Raw genomic sequence first — 25,918 nt, 5'->3', positions numbered from 1 at the left:
CAGTAGAACTAGTCAAGACGTGTCGAATCTCCTGGTAGCATATATACATTCAGAGCTACATTAGCACATACACCACGAGGTATGTGCTACTGTGACTATTTAGCATATTTATTATTGTTTGTTTGTTTGTTTGTTTGTGTTCGTAAACAAAACTAACTGACTGAGCCTGTGATCAACCGTGTACGTGTGTGCCAAGGCTGGGCAGGTAGGTCGTAGAGGGCGTTGTTGCCAGGTCAAAGGCATTCACTCGTAGACGTACTTGAGTGTGTATATTGAAAGAAAGCAGAGTATCTATCAAAGGAACTGCGAATGCAGACGACTTTTAAAAGGTATTTAGTGTTCAGGTAGGACTTCACACAGTCAATTGGTAGATGTAAGTATGTGTTACGTCACCACAGGGGCCCTGGTGTATAGACATACATCTACAACCACATTGTCAACGTCCACAGTGGATTGACACCATAAATTGGCTACGAAATGCTGAATCCAAGCGTTGCTTTCGTTTATAATGCGATCACACACGTGTGGTTACATAAACGACCCAACGACTGGACCTGTCAATACATACAGACTAGACAGGTAGCTGTTTCGGAGCTTTTCTGAGAAAACGACCCTCTTCCATTAGTCCATTAGTCGGATAGATCTAGATGTTTACATTGACTGAGAAATGTACAAATAGTCCGTGAGTTTGTTCTGAGATTAGCTGTGCACTAATGAATGCTTACTTAGACTCGTGGTCTGTGTTGTGAATCCATTGTGAACAGTGTGGTCACACACCGTGTTCAAACTACATCTATTCACCACATGTTGCCAATCTGTTGACAAAGACTGGAGTGTGCAGTCGAAGATTTCAGGTACAATTTTCAAGTTTGTATTTGGAGCAAAAAGTTTAAATCGATACTAAAAATGCAATATTTAGTTTATTTGATTGTCTCAATGTCTGTACATTTTTTCTAACTTTCCTTTCTCTGTTTGTTGTTCTGATACTACAGACTTTGTGAAGTGATGACAGGACTTCCTTAACTGCAGATAAGTTCAGAAGAAAGCACTCTAAAATGGAAGCCTCATCTAGGACAAAGTCTTACGCTCTCATGAATGAACTTTTATTTCAACATTTTGGAATTCAATTTGTTGGGAAAAACGTGCTACACAGTGAAGATCCTGTCAAACATGTGTTAGTTGTAAAACGTATCATCAATGAAGCTATAGTAGAACTGTACAGTAGTATTAGTCTATGTGTTTATATAGTAGAACTGGACATTGTTACCGATGGCAACACAGAGAAAACTGTAGCTTTGTTACTAAAAAACAAATATACACCAGAATTAGACACATGTGTAGATCAGTTCAGAATAACAGCTCATCATCTACAGTGGATTGAGGTAAGTTCAATGACCTCAAAATATTCACTGGAATACCAATAATTAGATTGTGGTCAATCCAGAGTTGAAATTATGATCACCACGCTGTTTCCTGGATCTCGATTTGATTTGTCTTGTATACCGTGACAAAAAACACATTTATTTAGGTGAGGCAATACTGTTGTGGGTGTTCACGGTGTACAATATTACAAGTAGGTTATTATCAGGGACCACCTCACAGTGGTTGGCAGTGGACGCACCCCCACCCCCCTAAAATAGCCAGCACAAAAAACTGCCTTAACTACAGAACATTCTATTGTTCTTGAATGTTACTAAGTGCATAATATAAATACTAATTATGACGCCAGCCAATGAAAATACATGTAACAGAGGAGAATGGCACATTGAAGCAATGAGCAGGAAGATATTCAAAATTGACCTGAGTTCCTTCTGTAGATTTCTCTGGTTATACATGTGTGAAAGTCATATATAGCAACCCTTTGTTTCTCTTCATTACTATTTATTCATGTATTGTTATGCTAATAGTATCATGAATATTAATATCCAGGATTTCAGTTACAATTGGGAGGTCCCTGGTACAATATTACAACTTTGAAAAAAGACATTCCAGATGCAGCTATGTAGTTAAGCTTTAAACAGAATATTCATGATTTGAAATTTGTCATCATTGTGTTGAATACTTACAGATTTTATTCCTTTTCTTCTGATTTACAGAATTTACTAAATGATGTCAGAGAGTATGCAGATTTCAGTAAATTTGAAAGAATTGCATTTATTGCGATGTATGATGTTGAGAAGTTGTCGAAAGATGAATTTGGGCATACGTCAGATAACCCATGCTGGCATGACAAACAAGCTGTGATTGGACAACTACATCAACCATGCTGGCATGACAAACAAACTGTGATTGGACAATCATTAACACATGGCCAACCACTCCAGGACAACCATCTCCCAACTACTTACCAACCACAGTCGAATGACCAACCACTCCAGGGCAACCATCTCCCAACTACTTACCAACCACAGTGGAATGACCAACCACTCCAGGACAACCATCTTCCAACTACTTACCAACCACACAGCAATGACCAACCACTCCATGACAACCATCTCCCAACTACTCACCAACCACACAGCAATGACCAACCACTCCATGACAACCATCTCCCAACTACTCACCAACCACACAGCAATGACCAACCACTCCATGACAACCATCTCCCAACTACTCACCAACCACACAGCAATGACCAACCACTCCAGGACAACCATCTCCCAACTACTCACCAACCACACAGCAATGACCAACCACTCCAGGACAACCATCTCCCAACTACTCACCAACCACTCCAGGACAACCATCTCCCAACTACTCACCAACCACTCCAGGACAACCATCTCCCAACTACTTACCAACCACAGTGGAAAGACCAACCGATTAAAGTTGACAAAGAACTTGTAGTTGGTCATCCACAGACAGATGGTCAACCACACCAGGAGAACCAACAACTTTTTACTGGCCAATCATTTCAAGATAATGAACAACTTACAGTTAAACAACAACCTAGTGATGACCAATCATCAAACAGGAATAATGAAACTAAGAAACACAAAGACATTCAGCAAGAGATTGATTCTACTACAGATGTACCCCAAAGTGACTTGGAGAAAACACAACAACCTGCTAACAGTGCTGATGGTTTGAAATGTGAAGAAAGGAGACAGACTGATAAAGGTTTCACTAACAGGCACAAAAGGAAAAGGGGTCGTCCAAGAAAGCTTTCTGGTGGACTGCAACAAATGGAAATTCGTCTAGAAAATGATGGGAACATGGAAAGAGTCACTCAGAAACGGAAAAGGGGGAGTCCAAGAAAACTTTCCAGTGGACTGCAACAAATGGAAATCCCTCGAGGAAATGATGGGAACACGGAAGGACTCACTCAGAAACGGAAAAGGGGCCGTCCAAGAAAACTTTCCGGTGGACTCACACAGATGGGAAGCCTTGTGGGAAATGATGGGAACATAGAAGTTATCAGTCAGCAATGGAAAATGGGTATTTCAGGAAAGATCCCTGAGGGAATACAACAAAGTATGGAATGTAGATATGAAGCCACAGATATTGATTATGATCCAGACGAAGCCACGGATAGTGATAACGACCCAGATTATCACCCTAAAGGCAAACATAGAAAGTGTAAAAAGGGTCGCCCTGTTAGAACACCCAAAGATGAATCACTCCCGAAAACACTTATAGAAAGATGCCAGAAAGTATTGACATGTAAATATTGTGGTGAAGAGTTTGTGTCAAAAACTCACTTATCAGTACATACAAATATGTATTATTATAAGGAAATACTCCGTTCCGAAAAACTACTAAACTTGAAAACATCTGTTGATAATACATCTGTCGATGATACAACTGTCAATAATACATCTGTCGATGATACAACTGTCAATAATACATCTGTCGATGATACAACTGTCAATAATACATCTGTCGATGATACGACTGTAAAGGATACATCTGTTAATAATGCACCTGTCAGGAATACATCTGTTGATAATACGTCTTTCAATAATGTGTCTGTCATTGATCTGTCTGTCAATAATAATTCAGCTGTCAATATGTCTGTCGATAATACGGCTGTCAATACGTCTGTCGATAATACGTCTGTCGATAATACGGCTGTCAATATGTCTGTCGATAATATGTCTGTCGATAATACGGCTGTCGATATGTCTGTCGATAATACGGCGGTCAATACGTCTAGCGATAATACGGCTGTCAATACGGCGGTCAATACGTCTAGCGATAATACGTCTGTCAATACGTCTGGCGATAATACGGCTGTCAATATGTCTGTCAATAATACGTCTGGCGATAATATGGCTGTCAATACGTCTGGCGATAATATGGCTGTCAATATGTCTGTCAATAATACGTCTGGCGATAATATGGCTGTCAATATGTCTGTCAATAATACGGCTGTCAATAATATGTCTGCTGATAATATGGCTGTCGATATGTCTGTCAATAATACGGCTGTCAATAATATGTCTGCCGATAATACGGCTCTCAATATGTCTGTCAATAATACGGCTGTCAATACGTCTGGTGATAATACGGCTGTCGATAATTTTAGTACTGTTTGTGGAAAAGATGAAGTCAGCTTGGTATCTGATGAATTGACAGAAAAATATGTAAAACGAGGTGAAATATATACATGTAAGGTTTGTGAGAAATCGTATCCATTATATCGGATGATGATACATATGAGAAACCATACTGGTGAAAGGCCATACCCTTGTGAAAAATGCAATGGCAGGTTTATCTCTGAGTTAGGCTTGAAGCAACACATTGATACAGTGCATACTGAGCAAATACCACATGAATGTATATTATGCAACAAGACTTTTACGTTAAAAAGATATCTTCTGAAACATTTAAAGTATAGTCATTCCAATGAACAATTTCAGTGTTCAACCTGCAAGAAGTTGTATGCATCTAAGCAATCGCTAGATGAACACAAGGAATTGCATCTTGGTATTCGACCTTACCAATGTCAGCAGTGTGGTTTGCGATTCCAACGCCGTGGACATTACACACGACACTTAAAGATTCATGCTAGTGTCCGTGAGAGGCCTTATAATTGTGAGTTTTGTGAAAAGGCATTTATTCGGAAGGAACATCTCGCACAACATATTAAAATGCACACAGGAGTAAAACCTTTCCTGTGTGAGGACTGTGGAGCAAGATTTCGCGACAAGGCTAATTTTTATGTTCATCGTAGGCAACACACTGGAATAAAACCCGTCGTCTGCAATCACTGCGGTAAAGGATTTAATCGTAAGCGAGAGTTGAAAAAACATATGGACAAGTTCCACCCTGAGATTAAAACTGATAACGGAGGTCCAAATACAGATGTCCTTCGATTACTTGCTTGCACTCTTGAAATGAGCACCTGATGGTTACTTGGCAACAGAGAACTTGTCAACCCACCATTTTGAATGTAGGATTCTGGGAAAAGCAAGATTTCATACTCACAACATAGAAGAAAAGTATCTTCTCAAATTGTCTAAAACAAAGTTTATACTTGTTAACACCTTTTGTATGTATATAGTCCCCTGAAGAGGTGACTATAACAATGGGTGCCAATCTCCTGTCTGTGCACCCATTTGTAAAACCATTTTCTTTACAGTTAGATATCCAATTTCATTCAAACTTGGAACATAGGTGACATATCATTAGTGGCATATACACATCACTTAGTGTTACGACATTGGCAACAATTACTGTTATCAGTTCATTTAAGTGTAAACCCATGTTATCAGTACATTCAAGTGTCTACACCCATGTTATCAGTGTATTCAAGTGTCTACACCCATGTTATCAGTACATTCAAGTGTCTACACCCATGTTATCAGTGCATTCAAGTGTCTATACCCATGTTATCAGTGCATTCAAGTGTCTACACCCATGTTATCAGTGTATTCAAGTGTCTACACCCATGTTATCAGTGTATTCAAGTGTCTATACCCATGTTATCAGTGCATTCAAGTGTCTACACCCATGTTATCAGTGTATTCAAGTGTCTACACCCATGTTTTCAGTGTATTCAAGTGTCTACACCCATGTTATGTACATTCAAGTGTCTACACCCATGTTATCAGTGCATTCATGTGTCTACACCCATGTTATCAGTACATTCAAGTGTCTACACCCATGTTATCAGTGTATTCAAGTGTCTACACCCATGTTATCAGTGTATTCAAGTGTCTACACCCATGTTATCAGTACATTCAAGTGTCTACACCCATGTTATCAGTGCATTCAAGTGTCTATACCCATGTTATCAGTGCATTCAAGTGTCTACACCCATGTTATCAGTGTATTCAAGTGTCTACACCCATGTTATCAGTGTATTCAAGTGTCTACACCCATGTTATCAGTTTATTCAAGTGTCTACACCCATGTTATCAGTTTATTCAAGTGTCTACACCCATGTTATCAGTGTATTCAAGTGTCTAAACCCATGTTATCAGTACATTCAAGTGTCTACACCCATGTTATCAGTACATTCAAGTGTCTACACCCATGTTATCAATGTATTCAAGTGTCTACACCCATGTTATCAGTACATTCAAGTGTCTACACCCATGTTATCAGTGTATTCAAGTGTCTACACCCATGCTATCAGTACATTCAAGTGTCTACACCCATGTTATCAGTACATTCAAGTGTCTACACCCATGTTATCAGTACATTCAAGTGTCTACACCCATGTTATCAGTGTATTCAAGTGTCTACACCCATGTTATCAGTACATTCAAGTGTCTACACCCATGTTATCAGTGTATTCAAGTGTCTACACCCATGTTATCAGTACATTCAAGTGTCTACACCCATGTTATCAGTACATTCAAGTGTCTACACCCATGTTATCAGTACATTCAAGTGTCTACACCCATGTTATCAGTATATTCAAGTGTCTACACCCATGTTATCAGTGTATCCAAGTGTCTACACCCATGTTATCAGTACATTCAAGTGTCTACACCCATGTTATCAGTACATTCAAGTGTCTACACCCATGTTATCAGTACATTCAAGTGTCTACACCCATGTTATCAGTACATTCAAGTGTCTACACCCATGTTATCAGTATATTCAAATGTCTACACCCATGTTATCAGTACATTCAAGTGTCTTCACCCATGATATCAGTGTATTCAAGTGTCTACACCCATGTTATCAGTACATTCAAGTGTCTAAACCCATGTTATCAGTATATTCAAATGTCTACACCCATGTTATCAGTGTATTCAAGTGTCTACACCCATGTTATCAGTACATTCAAGTGTCTACACCCATGTTATCAGTATATTCAAGTGTCTACACCCATGCTATCAGTACATTCAAGTGTCTACACCCATGTTATCAGTACATTCAAGTGTCTACACCCATGTTATCAGTACATTCAAGTGTCTACACCCATGTTATCAGTGTATTCAAGTGTCTACACCCATGTTATCAGTACATTCAAGTGTCTACACCCATGTTATCAGTGTATTCAAGTGTCTACACCCATGTTATCAGTACATTCAAGTGTCTACACCCATGTTATCAGTACATTCAAGTGTCTACACCCATGTTATCAGTACATTCAAGTGTCTACACCCATGTTATCAGTATATTCAAGTGTCTACACCCATGTTATCAGTACATTCAAGTGTCTACACCCATGTTATCAGTGTATTCAAGTGTCTACACCCATGTTATCAGTACATTCAAGTGTCTACACCCATGTTATCAGTGTATTCAAGTGTCTACACCCATGTTATATGCATTCAAGTGTCTACACCCATGTTATCAGTGTATTCAAGTGTCTACACCCATGTTATCAGTACATTCAAGTGTCTACACCCATGTTATCAGTGTATTCAAGTGTCTACACCCATGTTATCAGTACATTCAAGTGTCTACACCCATGTTATCAGTGTATTCAAGTGTCTACACCCATGTTATCAGTACATTCAAGTGTCTACACCCATGTTATCAGTGTATTCAAGTGTCTACACCCATGTTATCAGTACATTCAAGTGTCTACACCCATGTTATCAGTACATTCAAGTGTCTACACCCATGTTATCAGTACATTCAAGTGTCTACACCCATGTTATCAGTATATTCAAGTGTCTACACCCATGTTATCAGTGTATCCAAGTGTCTACACCCATGTTATCAGTACATTCAAGTGTCTACACCCATGTTATCAGTACATTCAAGTGTCTACACCCATGTTATCAGTACATTCAAGTGTCTACACCCATGTTATCAGTACATTCAAGTGTCTACACCCATGTTATCAGTATATTCAAATGTCTACACCCATGTTATCAGTACATTCAAGTGTCTTCACCCATGATATCAGTGTATTCAAGTGTCTACACCCATGTTATCAGTACATTCAAGTGTCTAAACCCATGTTATCAGTATATTCAAATGTCTACACCCATGTTATCAGTGTATTCAAGTGTCTACACCCATGTTATCAGTACATTCAAGTGTCTACACCCATGTTATCAGTATATTCAAGTGTCTACACCCATGCTATCAGTACATTCAAGTGTCTACACCCATGTTATCAGTACATTCAAGTGTCTACACCCATGTTATCAGTACATTCAAGTGTCTACACCCATGTTATCAGTGTATTCAAGTGTCTACACCCATGTTATCAGTACATTCAAGTGTCTACACCCATGTTATCAGTGTATTCAAGTGTCTACACCCATGTTATCAGTACATTCAAGTGTCTACACCCATGTTATCAGTACATTCAAGTGTCTACACCCATGTTATCAGTACATTCAAGTGTCTACACCCATGTTATCAGTATATTCAAGTGTCTACACCCATGTTATCAGTACATTCAAGTGTCTACACCCATGTTATCAGTGTATTCAAGTGTCTACACCCATGTTATCAGTACATTCAAGTGTCTACACCCATGTTATCAGTGTATTCAAGTGTCTACACCCATGTTATATGCATTCAAGTGTCTACACCCATGTTATCAGTGTATTCAAGTGTCTACACCCATGTTATCAGTACATTCAAGTGTCTACACCCATGTTATCAGTGTATTCAAGTGTCTACACCCATGTTATCAGTACATTCAAGTGTCTACACCCATATTATCAGTGTATTCAAGTGTCTACACCCATGTTATCAGTGCATTCAAGTGTCTACACCCATGTTATCAGTATATTCAAATGTCTACACCCATGTTATCAGTGTATTCAAGTGTCTACACCCATGTTATCAGTGCATTCAAGTGTCTACACCCATGTTATCAGTGTATTCAAGTGTCTACACCCATGTTATCAGTACATTCAAGTGTCTACACCCATGTTATATGCATTCAAGTGTCTACACCCATGTTATCAGTGTATTCAAGTGTCTACACCCATGTTATCAGTGGCATATGTTTCTTTTTAAAAAGGGACAATTTAACATGACCTTGCCCCTCAGGGGCAACATGAAATCGTTTTGGTTTCTTTTGCCAAATCAAATATTGTTAATATGTAAATCAGCCGAAATCAGTTACAGTATATATAAATTGCAATTAAAAGTTAGTCAAATATGTTGGTTCCCAAATTTTAAGTTCCTCAAACAAAATGTTCTTGCCATTAGTCAGACTTTCTCAAGTCTCTGGGGTTTTTTTTTTTTTTTTTTTTTTTTTTTTTTGTTCTTTATTAGAATAAACAATTTTTCATTCAAGATAATTGTGTTATTTTTTGTGAAATAGTGACCTGAGTGAGTGATTTCGAATAGGTATATGAACTATAAAGCCCACAGGAGACTACCAGTAACTGGGATATATATATATATTTTATCCATAATGATTCACGTAGTTGATGGTAGGTTTTATCTGGTGTGTAGAGTTTTTCAATTGCTATGATTCTGAAGTGTTTGATTGAGTGAGTGAGATATGGTCCATTGAAGTGAATTGGTACTGGTTCATATTTACTGTTTTTCCTGATTTGTATATATATATATATATATATATATATATATATATATATATATATATATATATATATATATATATATATATAATCAGTTCTTGCTGTAACTAAGAAATGTGTGTACCAAATTTTGTTACAACCAGTACTGCACCAATTTCTCCTCTCGAGGCAAAGGCCAAAATGAATGAAAATTCACACCCCATGGAAGAAAAATAACATATGTACATTTATAATCAATCAATCAATCAATTTATAATAATTGTAACTTTAAAATTTTAGTTAAAAATAGGTGGGTTTTAGTGATACATGTATATGGCATATATGTCGTTCGTACGGGTGAACCTGTAGAGGGCGTTGTCGTCAGATCAAAGGTAACACCATGCACCAGGAAATGTCTGCCATTTTACACTCCATAGACGTACTCGCAAGAGAGCAGAGTAAATCTACCACAGAATTGTGGAAACTCCACTTTTAAAAGGCATTCAATGTCAAGGTAAGACCTCTTGGCAGATATAAGTGTGTTTTTACTTTACCCGAGATAGATTTTGAACCTTGTGACCACAGTGGAGTGTGGACTTGCGACACAATAAAATGGCGTCGAGAAAGGACACAGTTGCGTGTGGGTTGGAAAGTGGTCGATCTTGTGTATCCATACATACAGACACGTAACTCGATATTAGTTCACACCTAAAGTAAGGAACTACAGTCTAGTTTTTTGATGTAGTAAAATAGATCTTGCATTCAAAGGATTCTCACATTATGACCTATGTACGTGTAGCCTTCAATACCCGGGGGTTACACTCCTATAATTGACATAGCACTGATTCTATCACATAATATGTACGTGTAGCTATTTCGTAGATAAGTGTAACGTTACCAATAATGTAAACATTATTTTTATTCAGAGGGGAAAAAACACGTGTTGGCAAGCAGTCTAATGAAATATTGTTTGAAATTTAACTTATTTTTAGTAACCAAAATGGGATACATGGAGCACAACAGTTTTGAGGAGGGGTGACTTTTAGTGTTATTTTTTTGTTTCAGAGAATATTGTTCAGGTATTTGCCATCGAAAATAACACTACAAATAAATATGCTAAATTATACCTTCCAGAAATATGCAGTACATCTCCAATACCCCAATATGATTTATCCAAAAACACAGTGACTGATTTTTGGTTTGACCCCCCCCCCCCAAAAAAAAAACAACAAAAAAACAAAAACAAAAACAAAAAAAAACACAACAAAACACAACAACAAAAAAACAAACAAACAAAAAACCAACAACAACAACAACAAACCCCAAAAAACTGTGAAAAATGGTACGAACTCTGAGATATCCCTCAAATACAACAGCATATAAATATATTTTCAACAAGAATCAGAATCATGTGCCGACTACATGTGTATGATATCAATAAATATTTTGGGCAATTTTATGACAATTTTATGTTTCCTATTTATATTTTATATTTTAGCCTTTTTGTAATTATTGTAACCAATTTGTTGGTTTTAGCTTTATTATATTGTTTTACCATGCTTTTAAATCTTTTTTATGTACAGCACTTTTGAATATTTAGAAAAGGCACTTTAGAAAATAAATAAACTTTAAACTTTATAGTCTGTGCAATGTATACTTTTTCTGACTGCCTTTCAACATGTAATTGTACAGCACTTCTGAACTTTCCTTAGTATTGGATACTAGCACTTTATTAGTAACTTGATTGATTGATTGATTGATTGATTGATTGATTGATTGATTGATTGGTTGGTTGATTGATTGATTGATTGATTGATTGATTGATTGATTGATTCTCTTTCTTGATTCAACAGAATTTGTGAAGAGTGTAAATTACTTGTTAGTGAGGATTGCTGAGAAAAAAGAACCCTACAGTGGAGATAAGAAATAACAACCCTACAATGGAAGCCACAACTCTAACTAAGTCTTACGCTCTCATGAATGAACTGTTATTTCAACATTTTGGAATTCAATTTGTTGGGAAAAACGTGCTACAAAGTGAAGATCCTGTCAAACATGTGTTAGTTGTAAAACGTATCATCAATGAAGCTATAGTAGAACTGTACAGTAGTATTAGTCTTTGTGTTTATATAGTGGAACTGGACATCGTTACCGATGGCAAAACAGAGAAAACTGTAGCTTTGTTACTAAAAAACAAATATACACCAGAATTTGACACATGTGTAGATCAGTTCAGAATAACAGCTCATCATTTACAATGGATTGAGGTAAGTTCACTTATCAGTGTTGTCTGATTTCAGACATAAGATAATAAAGGGGACACCACTCCAGGAAAGAGGGGCTTTTTACATAAACTTTGAGGGGGGACACCACTCCAGGAAAGAAGGACTTTTTACATAAACTTTGAGGGGAACACCACTCCAGGAAAGAAGGGCTTTTTACATAAACTTTGGCTCCTGGAAAGTAATTTCATGATTTTACACCACATGAATTTAGCAATTGACAAGAAACTCCAAACCGAAAATTGTTTCACATTGTCCTATGAATGTCCACTGTTGAATCATGGGAGTTAGCATATATGTTAGATGAACAATACATATTCATGATCTCTAAGTGATTACAAGTATTACCTTCAGCTAAGTGGTTTAAGATATAGATTTGTCATCATTACATTTAAATAATTCTGTATTTGTTCTTTTTCTCATTTCAGAATTTATTAAGTGATGTGGAAGAGTACATGGAGGATGTCAGTAAGTTTGAGAGAATAGCATTCATTGCAATGTATGATGTTGAAAAGCTGTCATCAGAACAGGAATTTGGACCGCAACCAGAAGAAACAGCACCCACTATGTCAGCAATACCCACACCTGAAACAGCGCCCTCTCTGTCAGCAATACCCACAACTGAAACAGCGCCCTCTATGTCATCTATAGTGCCATCAGAAACAGCGCCCTCTGTTTCAGCTATACCAACATCAAAATCAAGGCCCTGTATGTTGACAGTACCAACACCACCATTCAAGAAATCATCTGTGCCTTTGCAACAAATATCCAATGATGCTCAAACTGAAGGAATGCACCAACCAACAAACAAACAAGACAGGGAAGGTGAGATCGTGAGTAATATCGACCATGCACAACAAACAAGTTATGGGATTAGTGTGTACGTGTCACAAAATGAGGAGAAAGAGATAACACACCCTCATCACTTTGTAGAACGAGAGGTAGTGTTACAGTGTGTACATTCAGATCAGGATGATACTGAAAGTACAGATGGTGTTGACGAATCAATAGAACAAGGAGATGACAGGAGAACTGGAATACAGATTTCAGATAAATCAACCAATCAAAACCATGGTGTGATTGAAGACAGCAATGTATCACCAGGACAAAACATAAATGATGTTGTAGGGAGCAAGAATATGATGGAACGTTCTCAAAACCAAGAAAGTATGACGTTTTCATCAGGAACTGTGGGCCTGAAAACACAAGAGATGAGCAGAGATAAAGATTCTGTGGTTCGTAGAGAGGAAAATCAGGGCAGACAAGATGATGTACAGAGGGTTGCAGTATCTTTAGATAGGTATGACCAACCAATTCAGGATAACCAACTCCTTGCCACTGGACAACCATGTCGGAATGTCCAACCCTGCAGGGCTGACCAACCACTTGTAACTGGCCAACCACATAGGGATGGTCAACCAATCCAAGACAACCAACTCCTTGCCACTGGACAACCATACAATGATATCAAGGATGACAAAGAACTCATAATTGTAGAGCAACTTACAGATAGCCAACCACACAGAGATGGCCAACCATTGCAGGATAACCAACAACTTACAGGTAACCTACAACCTAGAGGTGAGCCACTATCAAAACATCAAAGTGAAACTGAGAAAAACAAAGACATTCAACAAGAGATTGACTCTACTACAGATGTACCCCAAAGTGACTTGGAGAAAACACAACAACCTGATAACAGTGCTGATGGTTTGAAATGTGAAGAAAGGAAACAGACTGGTGAAGACAGCTCTCAGACTACAAATCAGAAACGGAAAAGGGGTCGCCCAAGAAAACTTTCCAGTGGACTCAAACAGAAGGAAAGCCTTGTGGGAAGTGATGGGAACACGGAAGTTATTAGTGGGAAAAGGAAAAGGGGTCGCCCAAGATGGATCACCGAGGGATTACAACAAAATATTACTGAACATGGAAATGAAGCGAAGGATATTGATATTGATATTGATTATCAAAAAAAAGGTGGACGTAGAAAACGTAAAAAGAATCGCACTGTTAAAACACCCAAAGATGAATCACTCCAGCAAGCACTTGTAGAAAAACGTAAGAAACTGTATACGTGTAAACATTGTGGTGAAGAATTCACGTCAAAATCTCGGCAGTCAGCACATCTGAACTTATATTATTATAAGGAAATACTTAGTGCCGAAAAACTATTAAACTTGAAAACATCTGTTGATAATACATCTGTCGTTGGTACGTTTGCCAATAATGCACCTGTCGTTGGTACATCTGTCGATAATGCACCTGTCGTTGGTACGTCTACCAATAATGCATCTGTCGTTGGTATGTCTACCAATAATGCACCTGTCGTTGGTACATCTGTTGATAATATGTCTGTCAATCATACGTCTATTGTTAAAACATCTGTTCATGGAAGTGGTACTACAGGAGAGGTCAATATGGTGTCTACTGAGCCGACAGAAAAAGACATAAACCCGTCTGTAAAATATACTTGTAAGGTTTGTGGGAAATCCCAGCTATTAGGTGCAATGGTAATACATATGCGAAACCATACAGGTGATCGACCATTCCCTTGTGACAAGTGTAGTCGTAAGTTCATATCCGAAACCAGTTTAGAAATGCATATAAAATCAGTGCATGCTTTGGAAAGACCATATCAATGTAAAGTTTGCCACAAGACTTTCACATTACGAAAATATCTACGAATACACTTCACTGATTGTCATTCAAATGAGCAGTTTGAGTGTCCAATTTGTAAAAAGATGTTCCCAAGTAAACGTTATCTGACGATACATAATGAAGTACATATTGGCAATAGAAAACATAAATGTGAGCAGTGTGGTAAACGGTTCCAACTACGCGGAACTTACAGGAAACATTTAAAGATTCACGACGCTGTTCGTGAACGGCCGCACAAATGCCAGTTTTGCGAAAAGGCATTTACTCGGAAACATCATCTTGCACAGCATGTTAGGACACACACGGGAGAGAAACCTTTCCTGTGTGAAGACTGTGGAGCAAGGTTTAGTGACAAGGCTAATTTTTATGTACATCGTAGGCAACACACCGGACTGAAACCAGCTGTCTGTAATCACTGTGGTAAAGGATTTAACCGTAAGCGAGAGTTGAAAAAACATATGGACAAGTTCCACCCTGAGATTAAACCTGATAGCGGAGACCCAAATACAGATGTTATACAGTTACTTCGCACTCTTGGCAACAGAGAACTTGTCAAGCCACCATTTTGAATGTTGAATTCTGGGAAATCTAAGCAAGATGTCATCCATAAATGAGCAAATCTCCTCAATAGTTTGAGTTACAGTATATCTCAAAGCAATGTTCCCAGTTAGTGAAGATTTAAATACCATCAGTCAACCAATCACGGCTCAGTGCTTAGTCCTTTTCCATTAGTCAACCAATCACGGCTCAGTGCTTAGTCCTTTTTCATTAGTCAACCAATCATGGCTCAGTGCTTAGTCATCTCCTGATTACGATTTATATCTCTCCACTGGGTAAATTCATTCATCAACACTAACTAAATTTTCATCAATATGCGGACGATAACAAACCATACTTTGCTTTCGTGCACAGTGACTTCTCTTCAGCCATAAATTCAATTGCAAGCTTCATCATGACTTAAAAATATGGCTGACATAAAACAAGTTACAACTGAACGATTCAAAGACAGAACTTCCCTTCATTCACTCCAAATTTAATATTTTACCTGATGCAATAGACAATGTCAGAATTGGAGCACCTTCTGGTGTAACTTTTGAGAACTAATGTCATGGTAGATGTGTGAGCCGAGTATGTGAAATTCAGACTCAGAACAGTCATCAAATGTGAACACTAAGAACCCAGTGAAGACACATATATTCAGAATAGCAATTATTGTAGATTTAGTGTGTCGTTGGACAGAGCTATGGTCCTGGAGTCTGACTCTTTATAAAGTCTTTTTGATTAACTGATTGCTTGATCGAATTATTGATTGATTGATTGATTGATTGATCAAACAATAGAAAACTTGCCAAACCACCATTTTGAATGATGCATTTTGGTAATTTAAGCAAGGTTTTGTATATATGCAATAGGAACTCACAAACCCACCATTTTGAATGATGCTTTTTGGGAAATTACTTACATATTGAAAGTGAATTTGTAGATGTCACATTCTTGGAAATTTGAGTAAGATTCCACAAACAAACAGACACCATCTTGAATGGTGCATTCTGGGAAATGTGAACAAGGTTCCTTAAAGTGATGTAAAAATACCACTCGTGATGTTGCTAAACACCATCTCATACTCGCAAACCAGAGTTATTATTTCTACCACTACACTTCGAAATAAAAGGAACGGCTTGTTAAGAATCGTGCCGTAAAACGGTCGTGGTTTACGATGATGCACCATCTTGAATGTTGCATTAATCTCTATCATTGTTGTAACCACTACATTATGTATGTAGTCATGGTTACCACATTTACTAGTATTATTGGATATCATTGCTGATCATTTTGAACTTTGAACTTAGAAATTTACATACGCACATGGTACAATGTAGCAAAAGAGCTACATTTTGTCTACAAAGTAACATAAATGGTTGATACAAGTATTAGAGACAAAAGATATATATCATATATGTTAGATTACCAATATAAAAGATAACTTTTGATTTTAGTAGCAAAAATACCACATTGTATAAACCTAGCTGTACCTAGTCTGTTCTCAAGGATTATTGGTGTATGTTTTCATTATATACATACATTAAATGTACATATACACATAGACACACTCAGAATATACAGATATACTACAAACACACATACACATACATACCATTCTCACAAAGTTATTATTTCTACCACTACATTTCGAAATAAAACCAGTGGGAGGCTTGTTAAGATAGTTGCCGTAAAACAGGCCGTGGTTTGCGATGATGATACATACACACACACACATATATATACATGCATACACACATATGTACGCATATATATATATACATACATACATACATACATACACACATACATACACACATACATATAAACAGAAGTTCTGCAAGTACATGACTATTACTGTAGGATTATAGATATAAACATGCAAAGAAGAGTTGGATCATGAAATGTTTTTTTCTTAACTGTAAAATGTGAAAGAAGACAGTTTTCAGATTATGAATAATAAATTTTAATCTACATTTATTGGAATTCAGACAAGTTCCACGTGTTTGTTTGTTTGCTGTTTGTTTGTATATATGTGAATTTTATCACCATCAATGGGCAACATCCTCAGGATACAAAACAACCACTCTGAGAAATCTATGCTCTACCCCAGTAAAACCATTCTGCAATTCACTGACTGCTCCAGCATAACTAACCATTGCCAGCACATCATCACTACCACCACCACCACCACCATCATCACCACCACCACCACCACCATCATCACCATCATAACCGACGCCATCACCATCACCACTATCATCATCATCATCACCATCATCACCACCATTATCATCATCATCATCACCACCATTATCATCATCATCATCACCACCACCACCATCACCATCATCGTCATCATCATCACTACCATCATCATCACCACCACCACCACCACCACCATCATCATCATCATCATCACCACCACCACCACCACCATCATCATCACCACCACCACCATCACCACCACAACCATCATCATCACCATCATCAGCATCATCATCGTCATCATCATCACCACCACCACCATCATCATCATCATCGTCGTCGTCGTCGTCATCATCATCATCATCATCATCACTACCATCATCATCACTACCATCATCATCATCGTCATCATCATCACTATCATCGTCATCATCATCATCACCACCATCACCACCACCATCATCATCATCACCATCACCACCACCACCATCATCACCACCATCATCATCATCATTATCACCACCATCATCACTACCATCATCGTCATCATCATCACCACCATCATCATCACCACCACCACCATCATCATCATCATCGTCGTCATCATCATCATCATCACCACCACCATCATCATCATCACCATCATCATCATCATTATCACCACCATCATCACTACCATCATCATCATCATCATCACCACCACCATCATCATCATCACCATCATCATCACCACCATCACCATCATCATCATCATCATCGTCATCATCATCATCATCATCATCACCACCATCATCATCATCACCATCACCATCATCATCGTCATCATCATCATCATCATCATCATCATCATCATCATCATCATCATCACCCACTACTAGTAATACTGTAATTATCACTACCATTATCACAATTACCACAAGACTGTAAAATTCATCGCCAGAGGGCGTCCATCATCTCCCACCTCTCAATCACCATCAATATTGTCATCACTACAAAAAATGTTATCATTGCGACCACTAACATCATTATTTCCACAAATGCCATCATCATTTCTCAAGAAGAAATGAAATATAAAAGAAAAAATTTACCCACAAACTAAAAAGATCACGAAAAAAGGATAAAATTAACGATTTTAATTAATGTCAATTTCGATTTTGTCAGTGATTGTAATTTATTCATTACAATCTGTGACAACAATGTTACATTGCATTAACACTTGCTTCACTCGTCTTGTACACCTGGGTGACCTTTGAACCAACCAATGGCCGTTCAGATACAGAGTCATGTGACATGCTTTAAGAAAAACATGACATCGTCTACTAGTACCTTCATTTCGATCAACTGGTTGCTATGGTTATGTTGTATTAAAGAGTTAGCTACACAAAGATGTCAAATTTGATAAGGACGTTGGTTATGAAAACGGACTGTCAAGACCACAGGGACACGTATTCTTGATTAGATTATTGTTTTCCTAAGTAAAATATCACACGAATCCTGCTACTAGAAATGTATCAATACACTTTGTACTAGAAGACAAAGTGTTCTTTTCATAAATGTACGGGAAATATATCCAAGTCAAAACGTTGGTATGGTAACCTGTAGACTATAGGAAAACAGAAATCGAAGAAATACTACACGCCCGTGTGCACAATACGTTTTAGTTAGCCCTGCTTAACATTCTTGCATACGTATACGGAGTAAGTCCTCCATTCCTTGGTGTTGAGTGAAACGCGTGCACCGTCTGCAAGCAGGAGTGATAATGTCGTTGTAGCAATCTCAATGAAATGGCATATTAAAATTTGGACTTGCCTATAAAAACAGTCTTCCTGTTTCTTGGCTCGGTCCAACACAACATCAACAGTTCTCCTCGTGATTTTTAAAGTCATTGAGGGAATATTTTCACAACAAAATATCACACAAATATATCCAGGAATTACATCGAGGGGATTCTCAAATCATTTCTTATGAAATCAGATTGCCGCCAAATATGATACAAACGGTCGTCTGCTTTTTAGGGGAAGATATCGTTCACATAGCAGTGTGAAATGTTGTCATATGTTTCTCATTTGTCCAGGTTTCTTATAGATTAGAATGTTAACGGTTGTAAAATAATACGTCATCCTGTTCTCGAGAAAGAACATGAAAAATAATACTACATTTCAAAGTCATGAAAGAATATGTATAAGGAAATATTATTACCTTTCCAAATATTTCGTCTAGACTCTATCGACTTCTTCAGCGGACTGAATGTTTTCGCCAGGTGTTTATGGTGTCACGTGGTTATTGACCAATGTGCGATGGGAATGGGACCTGATCGTATGCGTGTGACAGCTGCAAGGTTGATTATTTGGTACCCATCAATATCTACTTGGTGTCCTCAGGTCTATGAATGTTCTGCCACAGCAATAATTATCCTACTGTGAATTAGAACCAAGAAAGGGGGGGGGGGAGTACAGCTGTCACACGAATACGATGTTGTCCTCAATTCCGAAGCCCTGATTGGTCATTAACCACGTCACGTGATGCATTAAACACCTGGCAAAAGTCCGCTGAAAGAAGTCAATCAAGTTAAGACTAAATATTTGGACAAGATAACGTTTCCTGCTTGTGATAAAATAAACTTTTAGAGATGAAACTAAGCTGATGAATCTATTTGGATCTAAGAAAGAAAAGATCTTGATCCGCCTCGCCATGTCTTCCCGTGGATATGTACGATGACGTCACATCATCCGTACATCTTGGATTCCTGTCAGAAATAAAAATAAATATTCAAATTAGAACCACGTGACTAAAATATATTTTCTAGGCAAACAAGTAGAGGAAATGTTTGTTCTTGTGCATCTATTTAGAACCACATGTAGAATAGGGAACTTGCAATCCAGACTGAGCATGCTTAGATGCAAAGGACTATGGGATTATCTGTGGTTATCGTAATACTTAATCTGGAACTACCGATAAAATAAACCTCCCACAATGGTCAGGGAAACTATGAATTGATCATTCGTGATTGCAAACAATGTGACAGTATTGTTTACAATACCAATTCATTAGTATTTATTATCACATTTCCCATGATGCAATATTCAACATGGCAGGTTTGTAAGTTCCCTATTTATGAATAGTTTTCAAATTAATCAAAATAATGAACTACGTTCTTACCTTACTATACGAACCTAGCGGCTATAACACCAATTAACATCGTACATATGTTTACCATTGTAATGGTGGCTGTAACAGAAGAAAGAGGAAAAATTTGTCAAAAAGAGCAAAAGAAAACATAATAATTCCGTTGTTATCACCACTCTATCAAACACGTGAAATACAATAACCCCCTTTCTCTCTATCATTGTGTCTTTCCGCTACCTTTGTCATTAAACTCGTTAATGTCTGTCTGTCTGTCTGTCTGTCTGTCTGTCTGTCTGTCTGTCTGCCTGCCTGTCCATTCGTCCGTCAGTCCGTCCGTCTGTCTGTCTGTCTGTCTGTCTGTCTGTCTGTCTGTCCATTCGTCCGTCCGTCCGTCTGTCTGTCTGTCTGTCTGTCTGTCTGTCTGTCCCCTTTCTTTCTAGAAAAAACATGTCTCATATTTCGAACCATGGACGTATATGTTGGACATTTGTATTATCGATAAATATAATATAATATTCGATTGTTTCAAAAATAAAAGAATCACGTGAGAATGGTACACATTTACCTTTATAAGCTTCTGAATTAATAATGTGTTAAGATAAAATGTCCTCAGGCCAAAAAGTTATAAATAACTGAAGTTCCACGGGTATAATCCTGCAATGATCTCAAGCCTAACTAATGAAAGTGTAGGAAATCTTTTATATGTTACCTTGTGATGTTGTTTCGTCAGCTGCAGCTGTTGTAGCAGCCGCGGTGCTTCCAGTACCTGTTATGGAAGATATGTAGATATGTAACCATTGGCAACAATGACGTCACTGTAGTCTTAGTAACAGAAAAACAATATTCGTATATTATATACGACAGACTTTCATAAGCTTCAACCAATCATGTGACCATCACGTGACTTAACACCGTGGCTTTATATTGCAAACGATTCGTTATATCGCAGTGTGTGCGGATCCGGAAGAAATAACAGCTCTGGTTTGCGAGAATGATATATACTTTAATATCTTATGTACAGTCACGGTGTAATTAGTTACAAAATGGGGTTGCTTTGCCATTTCACTCGTGACATCACAGGGGACCCAGGAACCGTGTGACAAAACAAAACAAAACAAAACAAACCAAACAAACAAACAAACAAACAAACAAATAAATAAATAAATAAACTATCAAATAAATGACAAATGAACAAGCAAACGAACGACAAGTATAGGGACAAATAAAATAATAAAATAAACCAGCAAATAAACAGATACTCATGGGGTATACTAGATATGTTGTTTTTTTCTATACCCATGAGTATCTGTTTATTTGCTGGTTTATTTTATTATTTTATTTGTCCCATTGAATAGCAATGTATGCTGCATCTCTGTTATCATTAATCTGTAGTTAAAATGTGTTGATTTTGTGTCAAGAGAAATAATGTCCGATGAGTGAACCAAGGCAACACCTTTTGTAGATTGTATACTGTATTGCAGTAAATATGAAAGGTACATGTAGACTGTACTGTATTGCAGTAAATATGAAAGGTATATGACATATGTAGACTGTACTGTATTGCAGTAAATATGAAAGGTACATGTAGACTGTACTGTATTGCAGTAAATATGAAAGGTATATGTAGACTGTACTGTATTGCAGTAAATATGAAAGGTATATGTAGACTGTACTGTATTGCAGTAAATATGAAAGGTATATGTAGACTGTACTGTATTGCAGTAAATATGAAAGGTATATGTAGACTGTACTGTATTGCAGTAAATATGAAAGGTATATGTAGACTGTACTGTATTGCAGTAAATATGAAAGGTATATGTAGACTGTACTGTATTGCAGTAAATATGAAAGGTATATGTAGACTGTACTGTATTGCAGTAAATATGAAAGGTATATGTAGACTGTACTGTAATGCAGTAAATATGAAAGGTACATGTAGACTGTACTGTATTGCAGTAAATATGAAAGGTACATGTAGACTGTACTGTATTGCAGTAAATATGAAAGATATATGTAGACTGTACTGTATTGCAGTAAATATGAAAGGTATATGTAGATTGTATACTGTATTGCAGTAAATATGAAAGGTATATGTAGATTGTATACTGTATTGCAGTAAATATGAAAGGTATATGTAGATTGTATACTGTATTGCAGTAAATATGAAAGGTATATGTAGATTGTATACTGTATTGCAGTAAATATGAAAGGTATATTTACCTGCAGCAGCAGTTGTAGCAGCAGCAGCTGTAGAAGTGGACATGAAAAATAAGTTATGGTTATTACATCACGTTTATAATTATTTACAGAATTTCAGCACAAACTAGACTAAACAAAATAAACGAAACGAAAAAAACAAACAAACAAACAAACAAACACACACACACACACACACACACACACACACACACACACAAAACCGAAATGCGTTCTATTCAAGGTTGTAGAACCAGGTGTAAGACTGCCTTGCAAAGTGACTATGCAATTTTCTATCATGATCTCTCTCTCTCTCTCTCTCTCTCTCTCTCTCTCTCTCTCTCTCTCTCTCTCTCTCTCTCTCTCTCTCTCTCTCTCTCTCTCTCTCTCTCTCTCTCTCTCTCTCTCTCTCTCTCTCTTTTACGGCACGTCTTGGTGTTACGATGTGTCACACAAGGAAACTAAGCCATGGTTGACATGAATGAGTTGATACTTACTTGTTGCATATGTTGCTGAGATCATAACAGACAGGATGACAACTAATACCAACAGAGTCCTGTAAATAAAAACAAAACATTTCATTGACCTGGTTATTTATTTCTTCGACAAGAGAATGCAGACTCCAGGTCAATAGCGTGTTCCTCTTCAACACTATACAATACATATGTACACGCTTCCAACTCATAAATGTGCTCCTACTATATATGTTCTGAATTGTAAAAAAAAAATGAACATATGTACTGAAAATATATGCAATAAAATTTGGGGTGTCCCGAATTAGGTAAAAAGTTAGGATAACATAAAGTCGATGCACTTTTTGAAAATTCACATGATTTTTGGTTTCAAATGTGTTTAGCAGACATAGCCAGTTCTTGATTATCCTACACGATCTAAATTGTTCATATGATGTCCAAGTATACTCGCACAGGCGTAACTCTAAGTCCCAGCCTACGTCCTCCGAGTATACTCGCACACGCGTAACTCTAAGTCCCGGCCTACGTCGTCCGATTCGACTCACACACGCGTAACTCTAAGTCCCAGCCTACGTCATTCGGTAGACTCACACAAACGCAAGTCTGAGTCCCATGCTACGAGAAACTCGTGAATCTGACAAATTCTAATGACAAAGCAACGGCTGGATAATACAGGCTAAGTACAGTGAATATAAGGAAAGGCCAATGATAATTTCAACATTTGATTTCTCCTAGTTAAGTTCTCTTACGATGTTTCCGAAACGTCGGCAATCAACTGTACAATAAAGAATTTCATTTTTAAAATCAGAAGAGGACGGTTTGCGACTCTGCGTAATTTTGAAAGAGCTGAAATGAAACTGCACGATTCTAAAATAAATATAATAAAATGAGAGAGAGAGAGAGAGAGAGAGAGAGAGAGAGAGAGAGAGAGAGAGAGAGAGAGAGAGAGAGAGAGAGAGAGAGAGAGAGAGAGAGAGAGAGAGAGAGAGAGAGAGAGATTGGCTTTTTGAAGGAAGAAATTGAGAGAGAATTGACTTACCTCATATTGATGCTGTATTTGCGTGAAGTCACCGGGATATAGCGTTTGACAGTCACAGGTAAAGTAGGAATTTCAAAGTAATTTTGATCTGTTAGGTGCAGTACTTTTAAGGTCGGCAAGGATGTAAATCTCGTGATGCATGCATTTGTTTGATTGGCCATCATACACGAGTCCTTGAAATTCATTGGCCACCACCCTTTAAATCATTATATTATACAAAGTATCAGTGTTGTTTCTGATATGTTTATACTTGGTATATGGTTTCATGGCAACTTACGTGTGTTGACTTGTTTCCATGATTTGTATTTCAGTTAGTAGTTTTCCAAACAAAACACATATAAGAAATACATGGAAGAAAGAATTGTAAAACAGATAAAAGAGAGGCTATTACTTGGATAAGTCTTTTTTTCAGTATATTTAGCATTGTACTGTCGAAACTTGTCAACAATTTCTTTTTCATTCAAAATCTCGTTTTCTCTAAGTTCACGTCCCTATGACCGAATCTGTCTGGGAATCTGTCTTTTCTCTGCCTCTGTCTGTCTGTCTGTCTGTCTGTCTGTCTGTCTGTCTGTCTGTCTGTCTGTCTGTCTGTCTGTCTGTCTGTCTGTCTGTCTGTCTGTCTCTCTCTCTCTCTCTCTCTCTCTCTCTCTCTCTCTCTCTCTCTCTCTCTCTCTCTCTCTCTCTCTCTCTCTCTCTCTCTCTCTCTCTCTCTCTCTCTCTCTCTCTCTCTCTCTCTCTCCTCTTATAAAGTGAGTGGAATCATCAACATGTACACCCGAATAGGGTGGTTAAAGAAATTATGTCAAGTTTTTCGTTCTCAATGATCCCAAATGCGATACTGTTAGGTACTAGATGGGTATACCAAGAATATTTGTGGAAACTTAAAAATTAGTGAAAGTTAAAATACAGAGTCATCGTTCTTAGTGACCCCGAATGTGATACCTTGCATGACCGTCAGACACTAGGTGGCATAACATGAGAGAGAATAGTGTCAGTTGTATGCCAAAACAAACTATCAATAACTTGGCGTAAGTAATACCACCTTTTAAGTTTTTACATTGTCATTGATGCGTGGCCAAGTGCTGCCTAGCAACAGTGGACTTGTATGTGGATGAAAAACACACTCTAAATAATTTGCGACCACGCGTAGCCATTGTGGTATTGTGCTGAAAAAGTGAAACTTAACATCCACTTCAAAATTCAACTTGCTTCGATTTACTGTGTAAAAGTGATATTGAAGTTTACGTGAAATAAACATTAGACACCAGTTACGAGTGACTTTCTGTCTGGCAAAAATTCAGGGACAAGTGCTCAAGTGGGCTCGACATTCTGAATTTGTCACTTTTTTACAAAATGGAAACGAGTCACTTCATTAAATTCACAACAATGTGTTTTTTGCTAAGTTGAATATGAACATCAGTTTTGATCACGTTTTGATTAAAACTATTTTCGAAATCATTTTCTCAAAATATATTTTCCAAAAAAAATTACTATCAGCCA

The sequence above is a fragment of the Glandiceps talaboti genome, chromosome 19 (genome assembly GCF_964340395.1).
Source record: "Glandiceps talaboti chromosome 19, keGlaTala1.1, whole genome shotgun sequence".
NCBI classification, from domain to species: Eukaryota; Metazoa; Hemichordata; class Enteropneusta; family Spengelidae; genus Glandiceps; species Glandiceps talaboti.
This window is presented reverse-complemented; position numbering follows the sequence as displayed.